Raw genomic sequence first — 16,681 nt, forward strand, 5'->3', positions numbered from 1 at the left:
CTTTAGCATTTCTAATTATTACAAAGAGATACTCTCAGTTTGGTGTTAGATTATCTTTAACCCTCTCAAATCCCTGCTAATCGCCTTTTTTAATGAAAAGTGAACAAACCTCAGGATCAGAGCTTTTGAACAGGAAATGGTATTTGGCTGGAATTCAATATTATGATGTTAGTTATATTTATTTTTATGCTTTCCTTTTTCTCATGGCAAATTATCATTTTCCAGGTCGGATTGGGACATACAATTTCATTTTTCAATTAATCTTTTGAAGTAAAAAAATAAGACTTAAAATATATATGATAGAGGTCAAACACAGCTTTTGGTAAGAACTGTGAGGCTGACGTGCAAATGACCCCCATTTGAGAAAGTGGATCAGATCAATGACTCTTGGCCTTGTTTCTAAGTCTACACTTAAGGTCCACATTTGTTGAAGAATAGTCATGTGAAATTAACTTAAATAATTTAGGAAAACACATATGTCATGTATATATTTATTACTTCTGTTTTTTTGTTTACCATCTTTTTCTCATAACGATTATGCGTGCTTATTGTTGGGCTATGGCCCTGGAAAATACATTAAACATAAAGATGAAAATAAAAAGCATAGAGTACCACAATTTAGGGACAAACATATTCAATATGTGAGTTGTTTCCTTTTTTTTCTTGTACTTCTAGAATTATGATGATTTTGAATCTCAAAATGGTAATGCGTATGTAAGCCTGCATTTTCATAAAAGAAATGAAAGGGTTATGGTTTTGTGTATTACAAACAATTAACATAAAATTTAACTATCAAAACTTCCCTTGTGTACTTAAAAGTTTAATGTACTCAAAACTTGTATACATTTAATATTTGGCCTCATACTTATCAAGCGATTCAAGACACATCTTTTCCAAGTAGATTTCATACTATTTCAGTTATAATGAGATGAGCGAAGCTTCCTTTTGGAAATCGTGCATTTAAGTCCTTGCTTTTCTTACTTGCCAGAGACATACACTTTCCAGGTCTTTACAAACTTACCCTATTTTGGAATAATAAAAAAATATAACAGATTGAGTTGTGTTCTAATTTTCAGTGAGAGGAAATGGTTTTGGCTTTTTTTCATCCCAAGCCAACAGATGTAGGGAGATAATATCAATTTATAAGAATGGGACAGGTGTCAGAAATGTATATTTACCTTTTTTCCCCCCAAAACAGAACATCAGCACGGTGTAATATTATTCCCTGGATCGCAGGCAGGCAAGATGGTTAAAAATCAACAGCCACAAACAGCAAGCACCACCCTCTGCCCCCATATAATAACGCGCTTTTCCCTTGCTAGTTTCACGGTCCTCTCCCGCCCTGAGGGTCTCTCTGTTCGGGAGAATGACTACCCATCACTTGCTTTTCATCTTATCAGGTGAGAGAGGTTGCGATCATATGATCTTGTTCGTAGCACTGCCGGAAAATATGGTGACGCTCAGGGGACAACCCAGATCTGGAAGCAAACTCCGGTGTTTCCCCTCGGGCTCTACTCACTTTAAATACTAACAATTCTAAAGACCGTAGTCCCTGGGAAAATTAGGGATCCCGGGAGTTGGCTGTATCCTCTGCCATGGAACCGTGCTTGGTTCCGAGCAGACTGGTCCCCACTGTTGAGGGACATCACCATGTTGAAACATCATCACCACAGGCACTGTTTTCCTAGACACCCAGATGTGTTAGGTGCCGTGAATTACTGTACCAATCCCTGTTCTCACAACAGCTCCAAGCCTTACTTATTATTCTATGTATTGTCTCGTTGAGGAAACAGGCTCAGAAAGGTTAAGTGAAGAATCAAGTTCACGCAGTGGTGGGACTGGGAGTCACGGTAGCTCTTCACAGTCTGATGCCAACACCTGTTTTTCTCTCCAGCACAATGGAAAAGGCTTATGCGGCTTCCACAAGGGCTTCGTATATGAAAAAGGAAAAATCCAATAGTAAACATTCGGATTCTTTTGCGTTATTCAACAATAATAATATTACTTAAAAAAAAAAAAAGGAATCCATGTGTATTCCTGGGGTTGTGAAATAGGTTTTTTCCAGTAGATTGCCTCTGAAGGGTTGGGAAGAGCCTTTGCTGAGTGGAAGAGACATTCTAAACATTTTTAGGCTATGTTTTAAAAAAAAACAACAGTGTGTGTGTATTTGTATCCGTCTGTTGTCTTCAACCCTCCTTTGTCACCACCTGGCTGCTCTTCACGAGTCTGGCCGCAGGAGGCGCTAAAGGGCTCAGTGGGCCTTCTTGACATGATCCCTCCTTCCCATCCTTTGTCTCTCTGGCAACCAGGCTGCCTTTGGGGCGATTGGGCAGCTGTAGCCAAAGAGAGCCCAGAATATCTACAGAAGGGAGCAGAGGGTGGACCCAAAACAGCCCTCCAGAAAATGAGGACATCGAAAAGATTTGTTCACCCAAAGTTTGCAGTTTCCTGCAACTTTATAAATAATTCACTTGGGTAATGTTTTTTTTTTTATTAATTTTATTTTGGTATCATTAATCTACAATTACATGAAGGACATTGTGTTTACTAGGTTCCCTTCTTCAGCAAGTCCCCCCCACATACCCGTTCACAGTCACTGTCCATCAACATAGTAAGATGCTGTAAAATCACTGCTTGGCTTCTCTGTGTTGCACAGCTCTCCTCACTTGGGTAATGTTTTATCAAGAACTGTGCGATTGCCTCAAAAGCCTGAGAATCTAATGGGCTTTATTAAAAAGCATTCTCAATAGGAGAACATCAGAGCTTTGACCAGACACCCTTCTCCAATCTCAGTATGTTTTTTGCTTCTCGGAAAAAAATCCGCAAAACACTAATGAGTTTCTTGTAATTGCTCCCCTAGTGTGTAAAGTTTCAGCTTCCATGTCGCCCTTAACAGGCAGTGTGCACAAAGTACACAAACCAAGCTGAACACTCAGGGTGTTTTAACCTCTTTGCTAACTTATATTCCCTGTCCTACAACAAAGATATTTTAGTTCATCTGCTCCTTATTAAGCATGAGTTTCCCCTGAAGCATTTTAATCCTGTGGTCTGTGTTTCTTGACAATATACCTTGTATGCAGTCATCCTATTTCTCTGGTTTCAAGGGGAAACAGGCAAGGAAATGTGGATGATTCATGAAGCTCCATCACTACGCCCAAGGAGAGATTCTAAGTATTTGCCAAAAATGGTGGATCCCCAGAGAAGAATGACAGGATGGTCTTAGTGGTAAAACTGTGGGTTCTGGGTCAGGCAGCCTGGTTTGAATCTGAGCTACACCACATATGAGCTGTATGGCATTGAGAACCTTCTTTAACCCTCTGTGTCTCGGCTTCCTTGCCTATTAACTGTGGATAATAATTGTTCCTCCCTAAGAAGGCTATGATGAGGATTAAGTAAATCAGTAAATAGAAGGCACTTTTATTGTGTCAGCCTATCCCACAGCTAGAACATAGGAAGCAGTTAAAAATGCTAGCTGTTCTCAGTTATCCTGTCTTGTCTTAACACTTCTGTTCTGCGAAGCTCTTCTACCTGGCCACGCAGAAGGCGTGCAACACGTGTTATCTGAATAAGTGAAGGGGGCCTCCTGGAGTTCCCAGCCCGAAGGATGATCGCGTCTGTTTCTCTGTTTCCCGTTCTGCTTGCTGTTACTATAGGTTGTATTTCCTGGGTCTGTGCTGCCCTCCTGTATCCTTGGTTCTCCATATGCAAGAGCATCGCAGAGAATGCGCATGACGCACAGAGGAGCAAAACAAAGGGGTGGCTTGTCAAATCCAATGCCATTCTCTCCTTCAAGTGACAAATCCAAGGTGATCAGTTTGAGCTGACGCAACTTTGAGTTTTTACTTTTCTGCTTGTTAACAGCTCGCTCTCTGAACTGTTGTTAAGAGAGAAACTGAGGCATACACAAAATTTTAAGAGTTTATTTGAGCAAAACTAGATTTAAACAGGGCCCCACCGTCCAGTGTAGCAGATTCAGGGTTGCTCCGAGGAGCTGTACGGAATGAAAGACTTTTACAGCCAGTGGGGAGCAGAAGCAACGCAGTTACACTGGATGAAAGGGCAGGTCAGTCATCGCGGGGGTTGCCTTCCTGTCGGGGGTGGCAGGGGCTTAACAGGGAGGCCACCTGGCCAGTGCGGATCAGGGGGTTCCTGACTGACACTATAAGATCCCATTTCCGGGAGAGCTCGAACTGCAATTGCGTTAAGGGTCAGGCTGGTGGGATTTTTTTTTTTTAACAATACAAAAACATCAATTGCAAAATAATCTCATCTGGAGGCGTCTAAAGGGAATTTCCTTCAATAAAAGGAGACATTAGTTCTTTAAAAACTACACGGGCATTTGAGGGAGAGAAGTTAAGATTTTCATGGGATGGAAGTTCTGGATTTCTCCTCCTCGTCCCCTTCCCCGCCCTCCCCCTGACCTGCTTCAGCTTCTCCTCCTCTTTACCGCCTCCTCCTCCGCCAACTCCTTCAGTACAGCTCAGACTGTGCACCGTTCACGGTAAGAAGACTCCAGCGAGCCGAAGCGTGTAGGAATACGGTGGTTGGGCCAGACGGAAGGTCACGGCAGGATGGGGCAAGTAGGAGTGCAAGAAGCAGCGAGAGGATGGGTGCCAGGGGGCTCGGAAGCTAGGCTGCGGCGTGGGAACCCCGAGGCGGCCAGGATCAGGTGGCAGAGCGGATGAGCTGTGCATTCATTTCTATTACTCTCAACGTGAGGTTGTGGCCTAACCAATTTTTTCTCCAGAATCTTCAAAAACTGGTGTGCATTCAGGATCATGATGATTATCGTGAAAATAGTAAATGAGAAGCGTGGGCAGAAATACTCGCTCTCCACTCTTTTGGGACTTGACCTGGCTCTGCATTCAGCTGTTGGACCTCAGCAGGGTGGACAAGTGGGCGGGGTGCTCCCAAGCAGTAATGAGAAAATCTGCCCCCCCAGTTCCTCTTTCAGAGGGTCCTCCTTTCTTTAACTGACCCCTCCCCCCACCTTTGGGTGCTCGCCTCCCTCCCCGCCGCTTGGATTTCTGTGCCGAAGGGCTGGGGCCTAAGAAGGGAGGATCAAGGCCGCCCCCACAGCCCCCAAGGGCAGGTTTCCTTTCCCTATTAGACTTTCTGCTGTACAAGGAACTTCAAGGAAAGTCCTGCAAATCCGTGGTGTTTCTGAAAGCCACTTCGGTTTAAATTGTACCCAGGTAATTATACTTTCTTTAACGGTGGCCCTTCCTCTGGTAATATGGAGTCACACTAAAAAAAGATATTTTGAAATTCTTTTAACAGCGTATTAAAATGCAAATCGGTCTTCCTATTAAAGATTTCTGGAAGTTCTCTGACAACACATTTAAATGCAAATTGCCGGAGTGTAGATGCTAAAATTAAAACTGGGGAACATAATACACCTTGTGGAGGGGCTGGTGTCCTTAAAGCAGAGGGGAAAGCAGTGCTCCGGGCCCACCGGCAGCTCGCGACCAGGTCTGGACCACTGCAGAGGCAAACGGCCCCACCCCGCAGCAGCTCCTCCCCCGTCTGCGCTTAATTCTGCAAAATTGGTCTGAGCAGGGTGCACTCACTCCTACCTGACAATCCGTGCAGATTCTCTCCCTTCCTCACGTGTCCCGTTGCCCGGACAGATGGGGAGGCAAAGCTCCTCACCCACTGGCGTTTTTCACTTTGGGACTCTGCCTTCTCCTACTTGCAGCCCTCCCAAGATTTCTCCCCTTTCTCCTGCTTTCCCTGGAACCGGATCTGTTAGGGAGGCAGATCCCCATGGCAACGGTACAAGCCACCGCTTTCCCAATCCTGCTTTTGTGACATCGCAGGGTCCTTCTAATTCTTCCAAGGGGTGTCACGGGATTCTCCAAACAGAATCAGTTTTAATCCACCCTGAGTTTAAAAATACATGTGTGTCATTCTGTGGTTTGGGGCTGCCGGTGGTGAGGGACGTGCGCTGTGACTAAGGGGGGTGGGGGGAGTGAAATTAAGTGATGATCCGCTCAGAAGACTTGAATGTTTAATCTTAGAGATCATTTCAGGACTGCGTGGTTTCTTGAGAACAGTGTAGAATGGGCTTCTGATCCCTAAATGGGGCTCCCAGAATGATATTCTAAAACAGGCTGGGCCACGGGGAAAGCCTTCCTTGGCAAGGCTGAGCATCCCATCTCCTGATACTGTGTCTCAGGTGGTGGTATCTAGAACCTTCTATGTGGCTCTGGGAAATTTCCTGATGAAATAGGTTTCTTTGTTGCTCTTCACTGGATCCTCTGAAAGTCATTTTTAATTATACAAGTAATACATGAGTGCATTTTCCCTTAAAGGCTCTTTTTTTCTTAAATACAGTGCCCTCCTCTTCTGAGAGTCAGCCTTTGTTATAAATTTAGTATGGACCCCTCAAAACAGTTCTAGTATAGAACAATTGTGTGTGTTTCTTTTTAAAAAAAGAAATGATGTCATTTTACAATATGATTTTTCTCTCAATATTTCTGAGGAGGTTGTCAATTTTGGTGATTATAGCTTTCATTCATTCATTTACTTTAGTATTGTATCACATGATTATATCACAGTTTATTTAGTCAATCCTTTAATGGTAGACATTTGGAGTACTTAGAGTTTTTCACTATTACAAATAATACTGCAGGGAATATTTTTGCATGTTGTTCATATTAGGGTAGATTCTTAGAAATGGTCCTGATAGTTACAGAATTTGCCCCTTTCTCTTAGCCCTCTGTATCTGGCAGAGACCTAGAAATATTCCTTTTTGACTAGTAGGTCCTGGTTTCCTGGAAGGAGTGATTTTATTCCTTGTTACAGCTCTCTCCCATAATCTGTATAATGAAAAAATAACAATATTGCAAAAATTACATCACAATGACAGTCATATCCCGTGTTTCATCCACAGTGCAAATGACAGGGTGTAAAGCAGAGCTCTGAGTGATGGCGTTAATATCCTTTATTCAGTATTGCTGCATAGCCACAGATTCTAATTTTCTTCCCTGAGGGCGAAAACTCACTGTGTATTTCACCCCTAAGTGTTTGGTTTCTCTTCGGGAAGCTTGCTGAAGGGCAGCACCAATAATGTGCAGTTGTGTACGTCTTTGTGTTCTTTGGTGGGCCTCATAATCTGGAAGTATTGAATTATCCGGTGAATTCAGGCAGTCCAGAGAGGTCAGAGTTGGTTGGTGATAATGGTGGTGGTGATGCTAATAAAGGTCATTCTCCGTTGGCCTGGTTGGAATCTCTGCTGAGCGAACAAACATCGTAAACTGATGAATGACCTTCTCTTATAGATTGCGTGTGAAGCTTAGACGACAGTCATTTGAATGGTATAATGTTAATCACAGACAGCTAAATGGAAAAGAGTTTAGACCAACACCCTCATAGTCCAGCTAAGAAAACCGGATCTCACGAAAGTGATAAGTGCTTTCCAAGATGATTTACCAAGATAGTGGCAGGGCCAGCATTATAAACAGATTTAAAAAATTCACTTAAAAAATTTACATACAGTGAGGTTCATGTTTTTTTCTGTCTGGTATACAGTTCTGTGGATTTTGACCCATTTACCAACACAATCAGAATACAGAACAGTTCCTTCACACCAAAAAATCTCATGCTGCTCCTTTGTAGTCAAATCCTGCCTCCAGCCGACTAGCAGCTACCATTATCTGAAAGAGCAGTGCTGTTTCTAGAATTTCATTTAAATGGAAGCATACAGTATTTAACTTGTTAAGCCCAGTACTTTCACTTACCTAATATACCTAAGATTCATGTTGTTGAGTGTGTTAGAAAAAGCATAAAACCTAAATGTGATTTATTCCCACCAGGAGGTTTAAAGGTTTAACAGTAAAGTATTAACAAAGGGCCACGTGGTAAAAAATATGCTAGGAAGTTGCTCAGACTGGGAGTCGGGGTGGGGGTGGGAATTGATAAGAAATAGGCTGTACCTGTTTGGGAAAAGAAAAAAAAGTTTTAAACCTGCTAATAAAATTAAGACAAATGTAAGGGAAAGCCTAATGTGGATGTAACTCACTTTGGCGACTGTGGGAAAGAACGTGAACCCTGTAGTACTCAGCCAATGAGGAACCAGGGGACGGACTCGCGTGCTAGGGAATACATCACTTGTGCCAACGGCCTTAGGTGTGCCTGCCCACCAGACACCCGACCTTGCGAGACTGTCGTTAAAGCCTCCCTCCGCTGTTCTCTTTGTCTCTGTGTTCACTTACTGAGTTGGGACCAGTGAGTGTGTTTCTCACAAGTGTATTTGAAGTTCATTCCCTTTTATTTCTGAGTGACATTCCATTGAATGGACGCACCACAGTGTTTATCCAATCACCCACTGACAGACAGTTGGCTTGTTGTTAACTTTTGGTGATTATGAATAATGCTGTTATAAATATTTGTGTACAGGCTTTTGTGTGAACATAAGGTCATACTTCTCTAGAGTAAATACCTTAAGTGGAATTACTGGGTCATATAGTAAGTGTATATTTAACATCATAAGAAACTGCCAAACCATTTATGTTGTATCATTTTGCAATCCCACCAGAATAAGAAATCCAGTTACTACAACTTTGTCAACACTTACTTTTGCTGGTGTTAAGATTTTAACCATTTTAATAGGTTTATAATGGTATTTCTTTGTCATTTTAATTTGCATTCACCTAATAACTAATTATGTTTAGCATCTTATCCTTACTTGTCATTTGTATGTATTCTTTGGGGAAATATCTATTAAAATCTTTTATCTGCCTTTTAATTGGCTTTTTAAAAAACATATCTTTTAATTATTTGTTACCTTTTTGACATTTAAGATTTAAAAGAAATATATTCAGGATACAAGTACTTTGTTGGATATATGGCTGTTTTTTCCAGGTATTTAGTTAATCCTTTCATTTGCTGTCTTTTGCAGAGCAAGAGTTTCTAATTTTGATAAAGTCAGTTTTTTTAAAATTTTATTTTATGGGTTGTGTGTTTGCTATTGTATCTGTAAGAAGTCTTTGCCCAACCCAAGGCTTCAAAGATATTCACCTATGTTGTCTTCTAAAAGCTTAATAGTTTTGAGTTTTCCATTTAAGCATAGGATTCATTTTGGGTGAATTTTTATTTAATATGGAAAGTATAAATAGAAATTACTTTTTTTCCCCTTGCTTATGTATGTCCAGTTTCCCAGCAGCACTCATCGAAAAGCCTTCTTTCTTCATTGCCTTGCTTTTGCATTGCTGTCAAACACCAATTTTTGTGTGTGTGTTTCTGAATTCTCTATTTTATTCCATTGATTCATACAGCAGTCCTTTTTCATCCATACCACACTAATTTCCTGTAGCTTTATAAGTGTGAAAAAATTGTGTGAGTTCTCTTTGTTCTTAATTTCCAAAATTGTTTGGGCTACTTTAGCTCCTTTGCCTTGCCATTAAAATTGAGAGCCAATTTGCCAATAGCTCCAGAAATATTCCTGTTAGAATTGTGACTGAGATTGCATTATATCCATAGGTCAGTTTGGGGGACGATTTGAGGAAAATTAGTCTTGAAATATTGAGGTTCCAGTACACACACAGGGTTTATCCCTCCACTTATTTGCATTCTTCTTCACTTGCATCACTTTTAAAAAATATTTCAGCAACAGATTTAGTGCATCTTTTGTTAGATTTATCCCTAAGTATTTCATTTTTTTGGAGCCTTTAAATTTTTTTTTAATTGTTTGTTGTTTATTATAAAGAAATATGATTGACTTTTGTGTATTGATCTTGTATCCTTAAAATGAACGACCTCACTTACTGGGCCTAGGAGCTTTTTGTAGATGTTTTGAAAGTTTCCACACAGACAATAATGATGCCTATGAATATAGCCACTGTTATTCTTTTCCATTCTGTATATATTTTACTTACTTTCTTTGTGTCTTATTGCAGTGATGAGAGCTCTAGTATAATATTATATAGGAATGGTGAAACTAGATAACCTTTTCTTGGCCTCTTTCTTTGGCAGGAAGCATTAATTCTTTATTTGTTCATTATGATGTTAGCTGTATATTTTATAGAGATCTTTAATCAGATTAAGGAAGAGCCTTTCTGTATATTTCTATTTTTCTAAGAGTTTTCTTTTTATTTACTTTTTTATCATGAATGGATGTTGAATTTTGTCAAAATTTTTTCTGCATCTATTGACATCACGATTTTCTTCCTTAGTCTGTTAATATGATGGATTACACTGGTTTATTTTTTTAATGATGAACCATCCTTGCTTTCCTAGGATAAACCCTACCTACTTTGTCTTGGTCTATGCTTTCATTTTTGTATTACTGGATTTGACCTCTAGTATTTTGCTAAGGACTTTTGTGTGTATATTCGTAAAGGGTATTAGCCTGTAGTTTCCATTTCTTACATTGCCCTTGTCTGGTTTTGTCATCAGGGTCGTGCTTGATGAATTGAGCAGTTATTTCCTCACTTCCTGTTTTCTGGCAGAGACTGTGAGGAATTGGTATGACTGTCATTATTATTATTTTTGTAACTGACTGGTGTAATTTACCAGTGAAACCATCTGGGACTGGAGTTTTCTTTATTAGAAGATTTAAAATTATGAATTAAAGTCTTTTAATAGCTAAAGAACCATTCAAGTTATCTATTTTTTCTTATATGACTTTTGGTGGTGTGTCTTTTAATGGGACCACTTCATCCAAGTGACTGATTTATGGCCGTAAAGTTATCCTTAATATTCCTCTCTAATTTTTTTTGTGTCCATGGAATCTACAGTGATATGTTCTGATTTTGTAAGTTGTATCTTCCCTCTTTTTTCTCTATCTGAATAGAGCATTATCAGTTTTGTTGATCTTTTCAAAGAAGCTGGTTTCATTGACTTTTTTTTCTGGTTACAATTTTCCTTTTCCTATTATTATTCAGCTCCTTCTCCCTGCTTTAAGTTCCACATGCTTTTCTTTTGTTAGTTTCTTTGGGTAGAAACTTTGGTGATTGACATGAGATATTTTTCTTTTCTAATACAGGCATTAAGTGCTATAAATTTTCTTCTAAGTGCTGCTTTAGATGCATCCCATAATTTTTGATATGTTGTATGCTCACTTTCACTTAAATCAGAATATTTTCTTCCATCCTCTGAGTATTACTCTTTGACTTCTGGATTATTTAGAGTTGTGTTGTTTAATCTTCAAGTACTTTGGGATTTTCCAGGTATCTTTCTATTATTGATTCCTGGTTCAATTTTGTTATGATCTGAGGAAAATACTTTACCTTATTTCAGTTAAAAGTTTGTCAAAGTTTGTTTTTATGACCCGGCATGTGGTCTATCTTGTGAAATATTCCATGTACCCTTGAAAAGAACATGTATTGTGCTTCCATTGAGGAGAAGGCTTTGTGACTGTGCATTCGGTCAAGTTGATCCATAGTGGTCAAGGCTTCTGTGTCCGAGCTGGTTTTCTATCTACTTGATCTTTTGACCACTGAGAGGTGAGTGCTGAAGTCTCCGTAATTATGGAGTTGCCTGTTTCTCCTTTCAGTTTCATTTATTTCTGCATCATGTATTTTGACTGTGTTATTAGGTGTAGAAACACTAAGGACTTTTATTTTCTTGATGAATTGACCCCTTTTTATCATTTTGTATTATCCCCCTGTATCTCTGCTATTTTTTTGTATGCCTGAGTCTACTTTATCTTATCTGCATGTAACTGCTTTTATGACTGACCTGGTGACAAGAAAACAAAAGAAAAGGAAGACAGACTCTGAGATTATGCTTGAATTCTAATCAGTTTGATAATAGTCACTAGCATAATTCAAAACCAACACATAACAGAAAGAAAAAATGGAGAACAAAAATTCCCTGATGGAAAAAGATAGGAAACTTAGAGACTGGTTTCTGAAGACCCTGTCTTGGTGGGATGTGAGAATATATGTCCTTAAAGGAATATATATATAAAAGAACTTTGATTACCTGGGGATATAGAGCAATAAGAGTTAGGTTTTATCAGTAAATACACTTTTGGTTTATGATCACGAAATCCAATACTATTTGGCTTAACCTAAAAAAGAAATGTTTAAAAATCCAGGAATAATATGGTTTCAGAAATGGTTGCATCCAGTTACTCAAAGTGTGTGGCAGGAATCTGCCTTTGTCCATTTCATGGCTTGTATATTCTTCTGTTAGCTTCATTCTTGGGCAGATTCTTCCCACGATCTTTTGGTTACTGTTTTGATTCCTGTGGCAAGGCCACTAATAACTTCAGATTTATAATTCTTCCTCAAAACTTCTCCAGCAGATAGAGTATCCTTCCCCAAACTGATCACATTGATTTGTGACCATATTGAACACATCACATGGATGGGCCTTTCTGAGGCTTTCTTCCCAACTCTGAACCAATGACTGTTGATTCTGATTGTCCTGGTTGGGTCTGGAACCAGGGTAGGCTCAGCCCTTGATAGAGCACAGACTGCAAGTGAGGAAAGGACAAAACCCCCAGGAAATCGGAGGTCCTATGAACATGAGAAAAAGACACTGATTCTAAAAAGACAAAACAAGAACTGTTCACTTTGTAGGAGATGCTGAAATGATAGAAAGCTATGAAAAGAAACCTTTCCTGTTTCACAGTGTGGCCTACAAGCCAATTTTGTGTGCAAAGGAAAGCTCAAAGGCTAGTTTTCTAAAACTCCCACAATTCTCTTGAATCCAGGGGAGTAAGGGAATATGCTGAGTCTTTGTAGTCCCCGATTTTAGTACCGACATGTGTAGTCGATGCCATTCTCCAGTCGTGTGGAAGGGCATATACGAAAGGCAGACCAGTGCCTCTTTTTTTCACTAATTGCTACCTGCTATGTTTTGTTACTTATAAAAATAATAAGGAACAGATCTCAAGTTAAAAATATTGCTTTTCAAGTTAAAAGTACGTCAGATACACTTTTTAATGTCAACATATTTATAGCTAAGGAAAAAAATCACTAAGAATTAAAAGCACAATATTGATTGAAGAAAAGAATTTGAAGGGAGAGGGTAGGCATTTCTGAAGCAGTGAGTGCTTCTCTCTCCTCCTCCATAGTACGCATCATCAGCTGGTTTACTCAGGATTCAGGATTGAGGGTCACAGCCAGAGTCCCTAAGTGGTCACATGAAATATGGCATCATAGAAGCACCTCATGATGAACCGCCATTCGGCTGCCAACAGAGGCATGGAGGCGAGGAGGCAGAATTGCTTTGCAAAAGACTGAGCCTCATCAGAGAGGAGTTTGTAGGATGTTGTGAAGGTCTCGGCAGGGAGTGGCACGTGACTGCTGCCTTAGCAGATGTTACCACAGAGGAAAGGTTCTTGGGTGTCCAGAAAGAGATCAGAGCTTGGGGCACCTCTGTCAGCCTGTTGCAAATGGCAGGGTGACTGTTTAGCACTTGAGAAACTCTGAGAGCCTCAAATGAGGCCTTAACAACTTCGGAATAAGAAGATAAAGCACAATAATATAAAAAATGCCTTAACGGTTCATTCAAAGTCTGACATATAGAGTAGTTGGCATAGTTCTTCAGCTGTCAGAGGGCTTCTGAGCATGAAACCTGGACCCACAACTCTCTTACCGTTCTCTCCTTCCAGCTGTTCCCCTGCCCTCATTCTCTCTTTGGCAGTCCCCCTGTTGCAGTCCCTCTTTCCCCGTCTCTGACTTTTGCCAAGCCAGGGGGTCTTAGTATGATTTGTGTGCTCTGAGTATATGCTTTGGAACTTAGCGACTTCAAGGTTTTTGTTTTTCTGAGTACTGCACAAATGTACCAGGGCTTTTTTTCACTGGGGTCTACCCAAAGCAGTTGCATGAGGCATTCATTCCCGTGTGCTGTTTCACCCCACAAATATAAAACTACTGGATCATGAAAGAAGCATCTAATTCAAAAATTGCATTCTGTATTGCTGTCTGTTTTGTAAATATAGGCCTATGGTTTTGAATGATAGTATTTTTGCAGTAGATATTTTGATGATCTGACATGACGGCAAAGCTTTCATTAAAGGACTGATCCCCTTGTAAGGTTTTGCCCATTCCTTCAAAACTCAGAATATCAGACAGTTTTGAGACATACAGATTTTTTGTGCGTGTGTGTCAACTACAGGTCTGCGTAGCAAACATGTAATTGTAGTGGTTGTCATACTAACCTTATATTTTTCCCCCCTTCAAGCCATCTGCTGATGGAGAGAATAAATGACTTTTTTTTTTCCTGTTAAAGGATTTAAATTATTGGTATTCATCACTTGATGTTTTGGGAAGGCATGTTTTTTATTTTGTTTTTAATCATTGCCAATTCCAGGCCTAATTTGATATGAAACCTGGAAGTTTGGGGTTTTTGTTCTGTTTTGTTTTGTTTTTAGATAGCTTTCTTTATTTCTTTGTGGTTCTGGCTGATTTATTTGAGATCATAGTCAAACATCATAGACATTTTGAAGATGTGAGTGAGGATTTCCTTCCAAAAAATATCTTTATATATAGATTTTAGTCCCAATTTAATGAGATGCAGGCGCAGATGCAGGCTTATGTCCGGCCTATTAGATTCTCCACCAGGAGCACCATTGTGATTTGCACTCTCATTTTTGGGAACTGATCTGGGTGTGTACTCAATGCATAGAAGTGTACGTCCAGCCTCAGACGGTCTAAGATTTGACACAAATGTACCACGGTTCTGAACACCCACCAGGATCCAGCCTCCGTGAGACGCCGCAGCTGCTGTGATGAGTAAGACGTTATCCCTACGAGTGAGGGCTGGGTGGGGGGGAACAGATGCTACAACTAATGGGCATCTGTGTTTTACAGTTCATCATTTCATTCTAACTCTAAAATACAGTTTTTGAAGGGGAATTATTCCTTTTAGCTTTGAAGAATATCTATGACCTCCTTTTACATAGACTGGAGAACCTAGAATTAGATTAATGATATCACAGTGAGTTACTTAGCATGGTTGGTGAGGAAAAATCTGCCTCCTGTGATAATGGTGATAATGGCAGTAGTGGGAATGATAATATTAGGACAGATACTTAGCACTCATTCTGTACCAGGTATGATTCTAACTGTATTTCATGACTAACCCAGCTTTATACTTGGGCAGCAGGCTAAGTCCTCCCAGAAGCAGATACCAAAGCTGGATTCAATGTGCAAGCACTTTGTTAGGGAAAAAGCCCGCGGGAGGTCTGGGGAGGGAGCCGGGAGGGCTGGAGGCCTGCTGGGGCGGGATGCGAGCTTGACCTCAGTGAGAGGGAAGCAGGGCGAGGTGGGAGTACCGAGACTGCGGGAGTCTGGGCAGGGCTAGGCAAGGTCTGCAGGGAGTCCTGAAGTCAGAACTAGCCAGTAAAGGAGTCTCCTGTCTCCAGAAGCCGACCTGCCTTGACTTCCTTCCTGCGTCCTGTCTTGGTCAGCGAGAGTCCCGTGTGAGGTGGGGCCCTGGTACCCACCCTGCTGTGGGTGTGAGAGCACAGCTGCCTCCTGGGTCCCTGGGCACCTGATCAATCACACTCCCTGTGTTTGGAAATCTGTACATACGTTCTCGCCACTACCGTACCTACAGCAGCAACTTTTTACAAAATGGAAGACTAAGGTAATAGATTAAGTAATTTGCCCAAAGTAATCTGCCCTTTTTAAATGGCAAAGCCAAGATTCCAACCCCTGCAGATTCTGTGCTTTTAATCACTAGGTCAACTGTCAAGGTTATCCTTCAATAGTCTTTGATACTAGAAAACAAAAATTCTTTACAATAATTTACAAACTGTGAAGCCCTTAAACATGCATGAAATCCCCTGGGGGACTTCGTGTAGATGCAGGTGACTAACGCCCTCTCTTTACAGAAGCCTGGGGTGGGGCTTAGGGATTTCCAATTTTAAGGGCCATCCCTACCCGTTCTTTGCAAATGATCCTGGAATCAGACTTTTACCAACACTGCTCTTGAGAAAGGATACAGGGTCTGGAGACAGAAAAGAGTGGCTTAAATTCTGATTGTGACAACTTCTAGTTGTAAAACCTTAGACAAGTTAATTAAATTTGTTAAACCTGGTTTGCAGACTTATAAATGGAGTTACTAATAACAGCAGTAATAAACTGCATAGGTCCCACCTATTGCTGGGAGTCCTGTTTGACTAGACAGGAAAGCCTTGCTTGGTAACCTGGAGAGAGCGTCGCAGAGCCTTTATGAGGACACCTGCTGGGCGCAGTGCCCTCTGAAGAGCTTCCTGCCGATGTCAGATGGTCGGGGAACCCTGGCTTTTTGTGGGTATGTTGTGTGCTTCAGATTTGAGCATATTTGATATCTGGCCTTGAATAGAGGTGATGGAAAAAGTAGTCAATAAATCAAAGAATTAATGTCCCCTCTGCGTCTGCAGTAAGTCATGTCTTTAGAGAGCGTCCTGGGTAGGTGGGTGGTTCAAAAATGGAATCCTTGAAAAGCATTTCATTGGTGCATTTTTCTCCCTTTGTTCATGGCATTACTACTGTTCTTTTAAAAAATTACAGTGATAGTGAATCAGGGTGCTGGGAAGATGAAGTGAACTTTCATTTACTGCTTGTCGCTTCCTCTAGCTTCCTATGGAAACCAGAATGTGCCACAACCTACATTCTACGGCATTTCACCCTAGCGTAGTTTATGTTCCTACATCCCATGAAAGCAGATCTCAGGCATCAGCTCAAATGCCTGTATGCTATGGATTTAAGAGGACTGACGCTTAATGCCGTGAGGTGCC

At 40.7% G+C, this 16,681-nt stretch overlaps 1 protein-coding gene across 2 annotated transcripts in view; it reads left to right on the top strand.

Moving 5' to 3' along the window:
* The window catches only part of KCTD16 (potassium channel tetramerization domain containing 16), a 237,527-nt gene that overhangs the window by 50,596 nt on the left and 170,250 nt on the right, over positions 1-16,681 (top strand). The gene's annotated exons all lie outside the window — the stretch shown is intronic.

This window comes from Manis javanica, chromosome 14, assembly GCF_040802235.1.
Source record: "Manis javanica isolate MJ-LG chromosome 14, MJ_LKY, whole genome shotgun sequence".
Taxonomy (NCBI): Eukaryota; Metazoa; Chordata; class Mammalia; order Pholidota; family Manidae; genus Manis; species Manis javanica.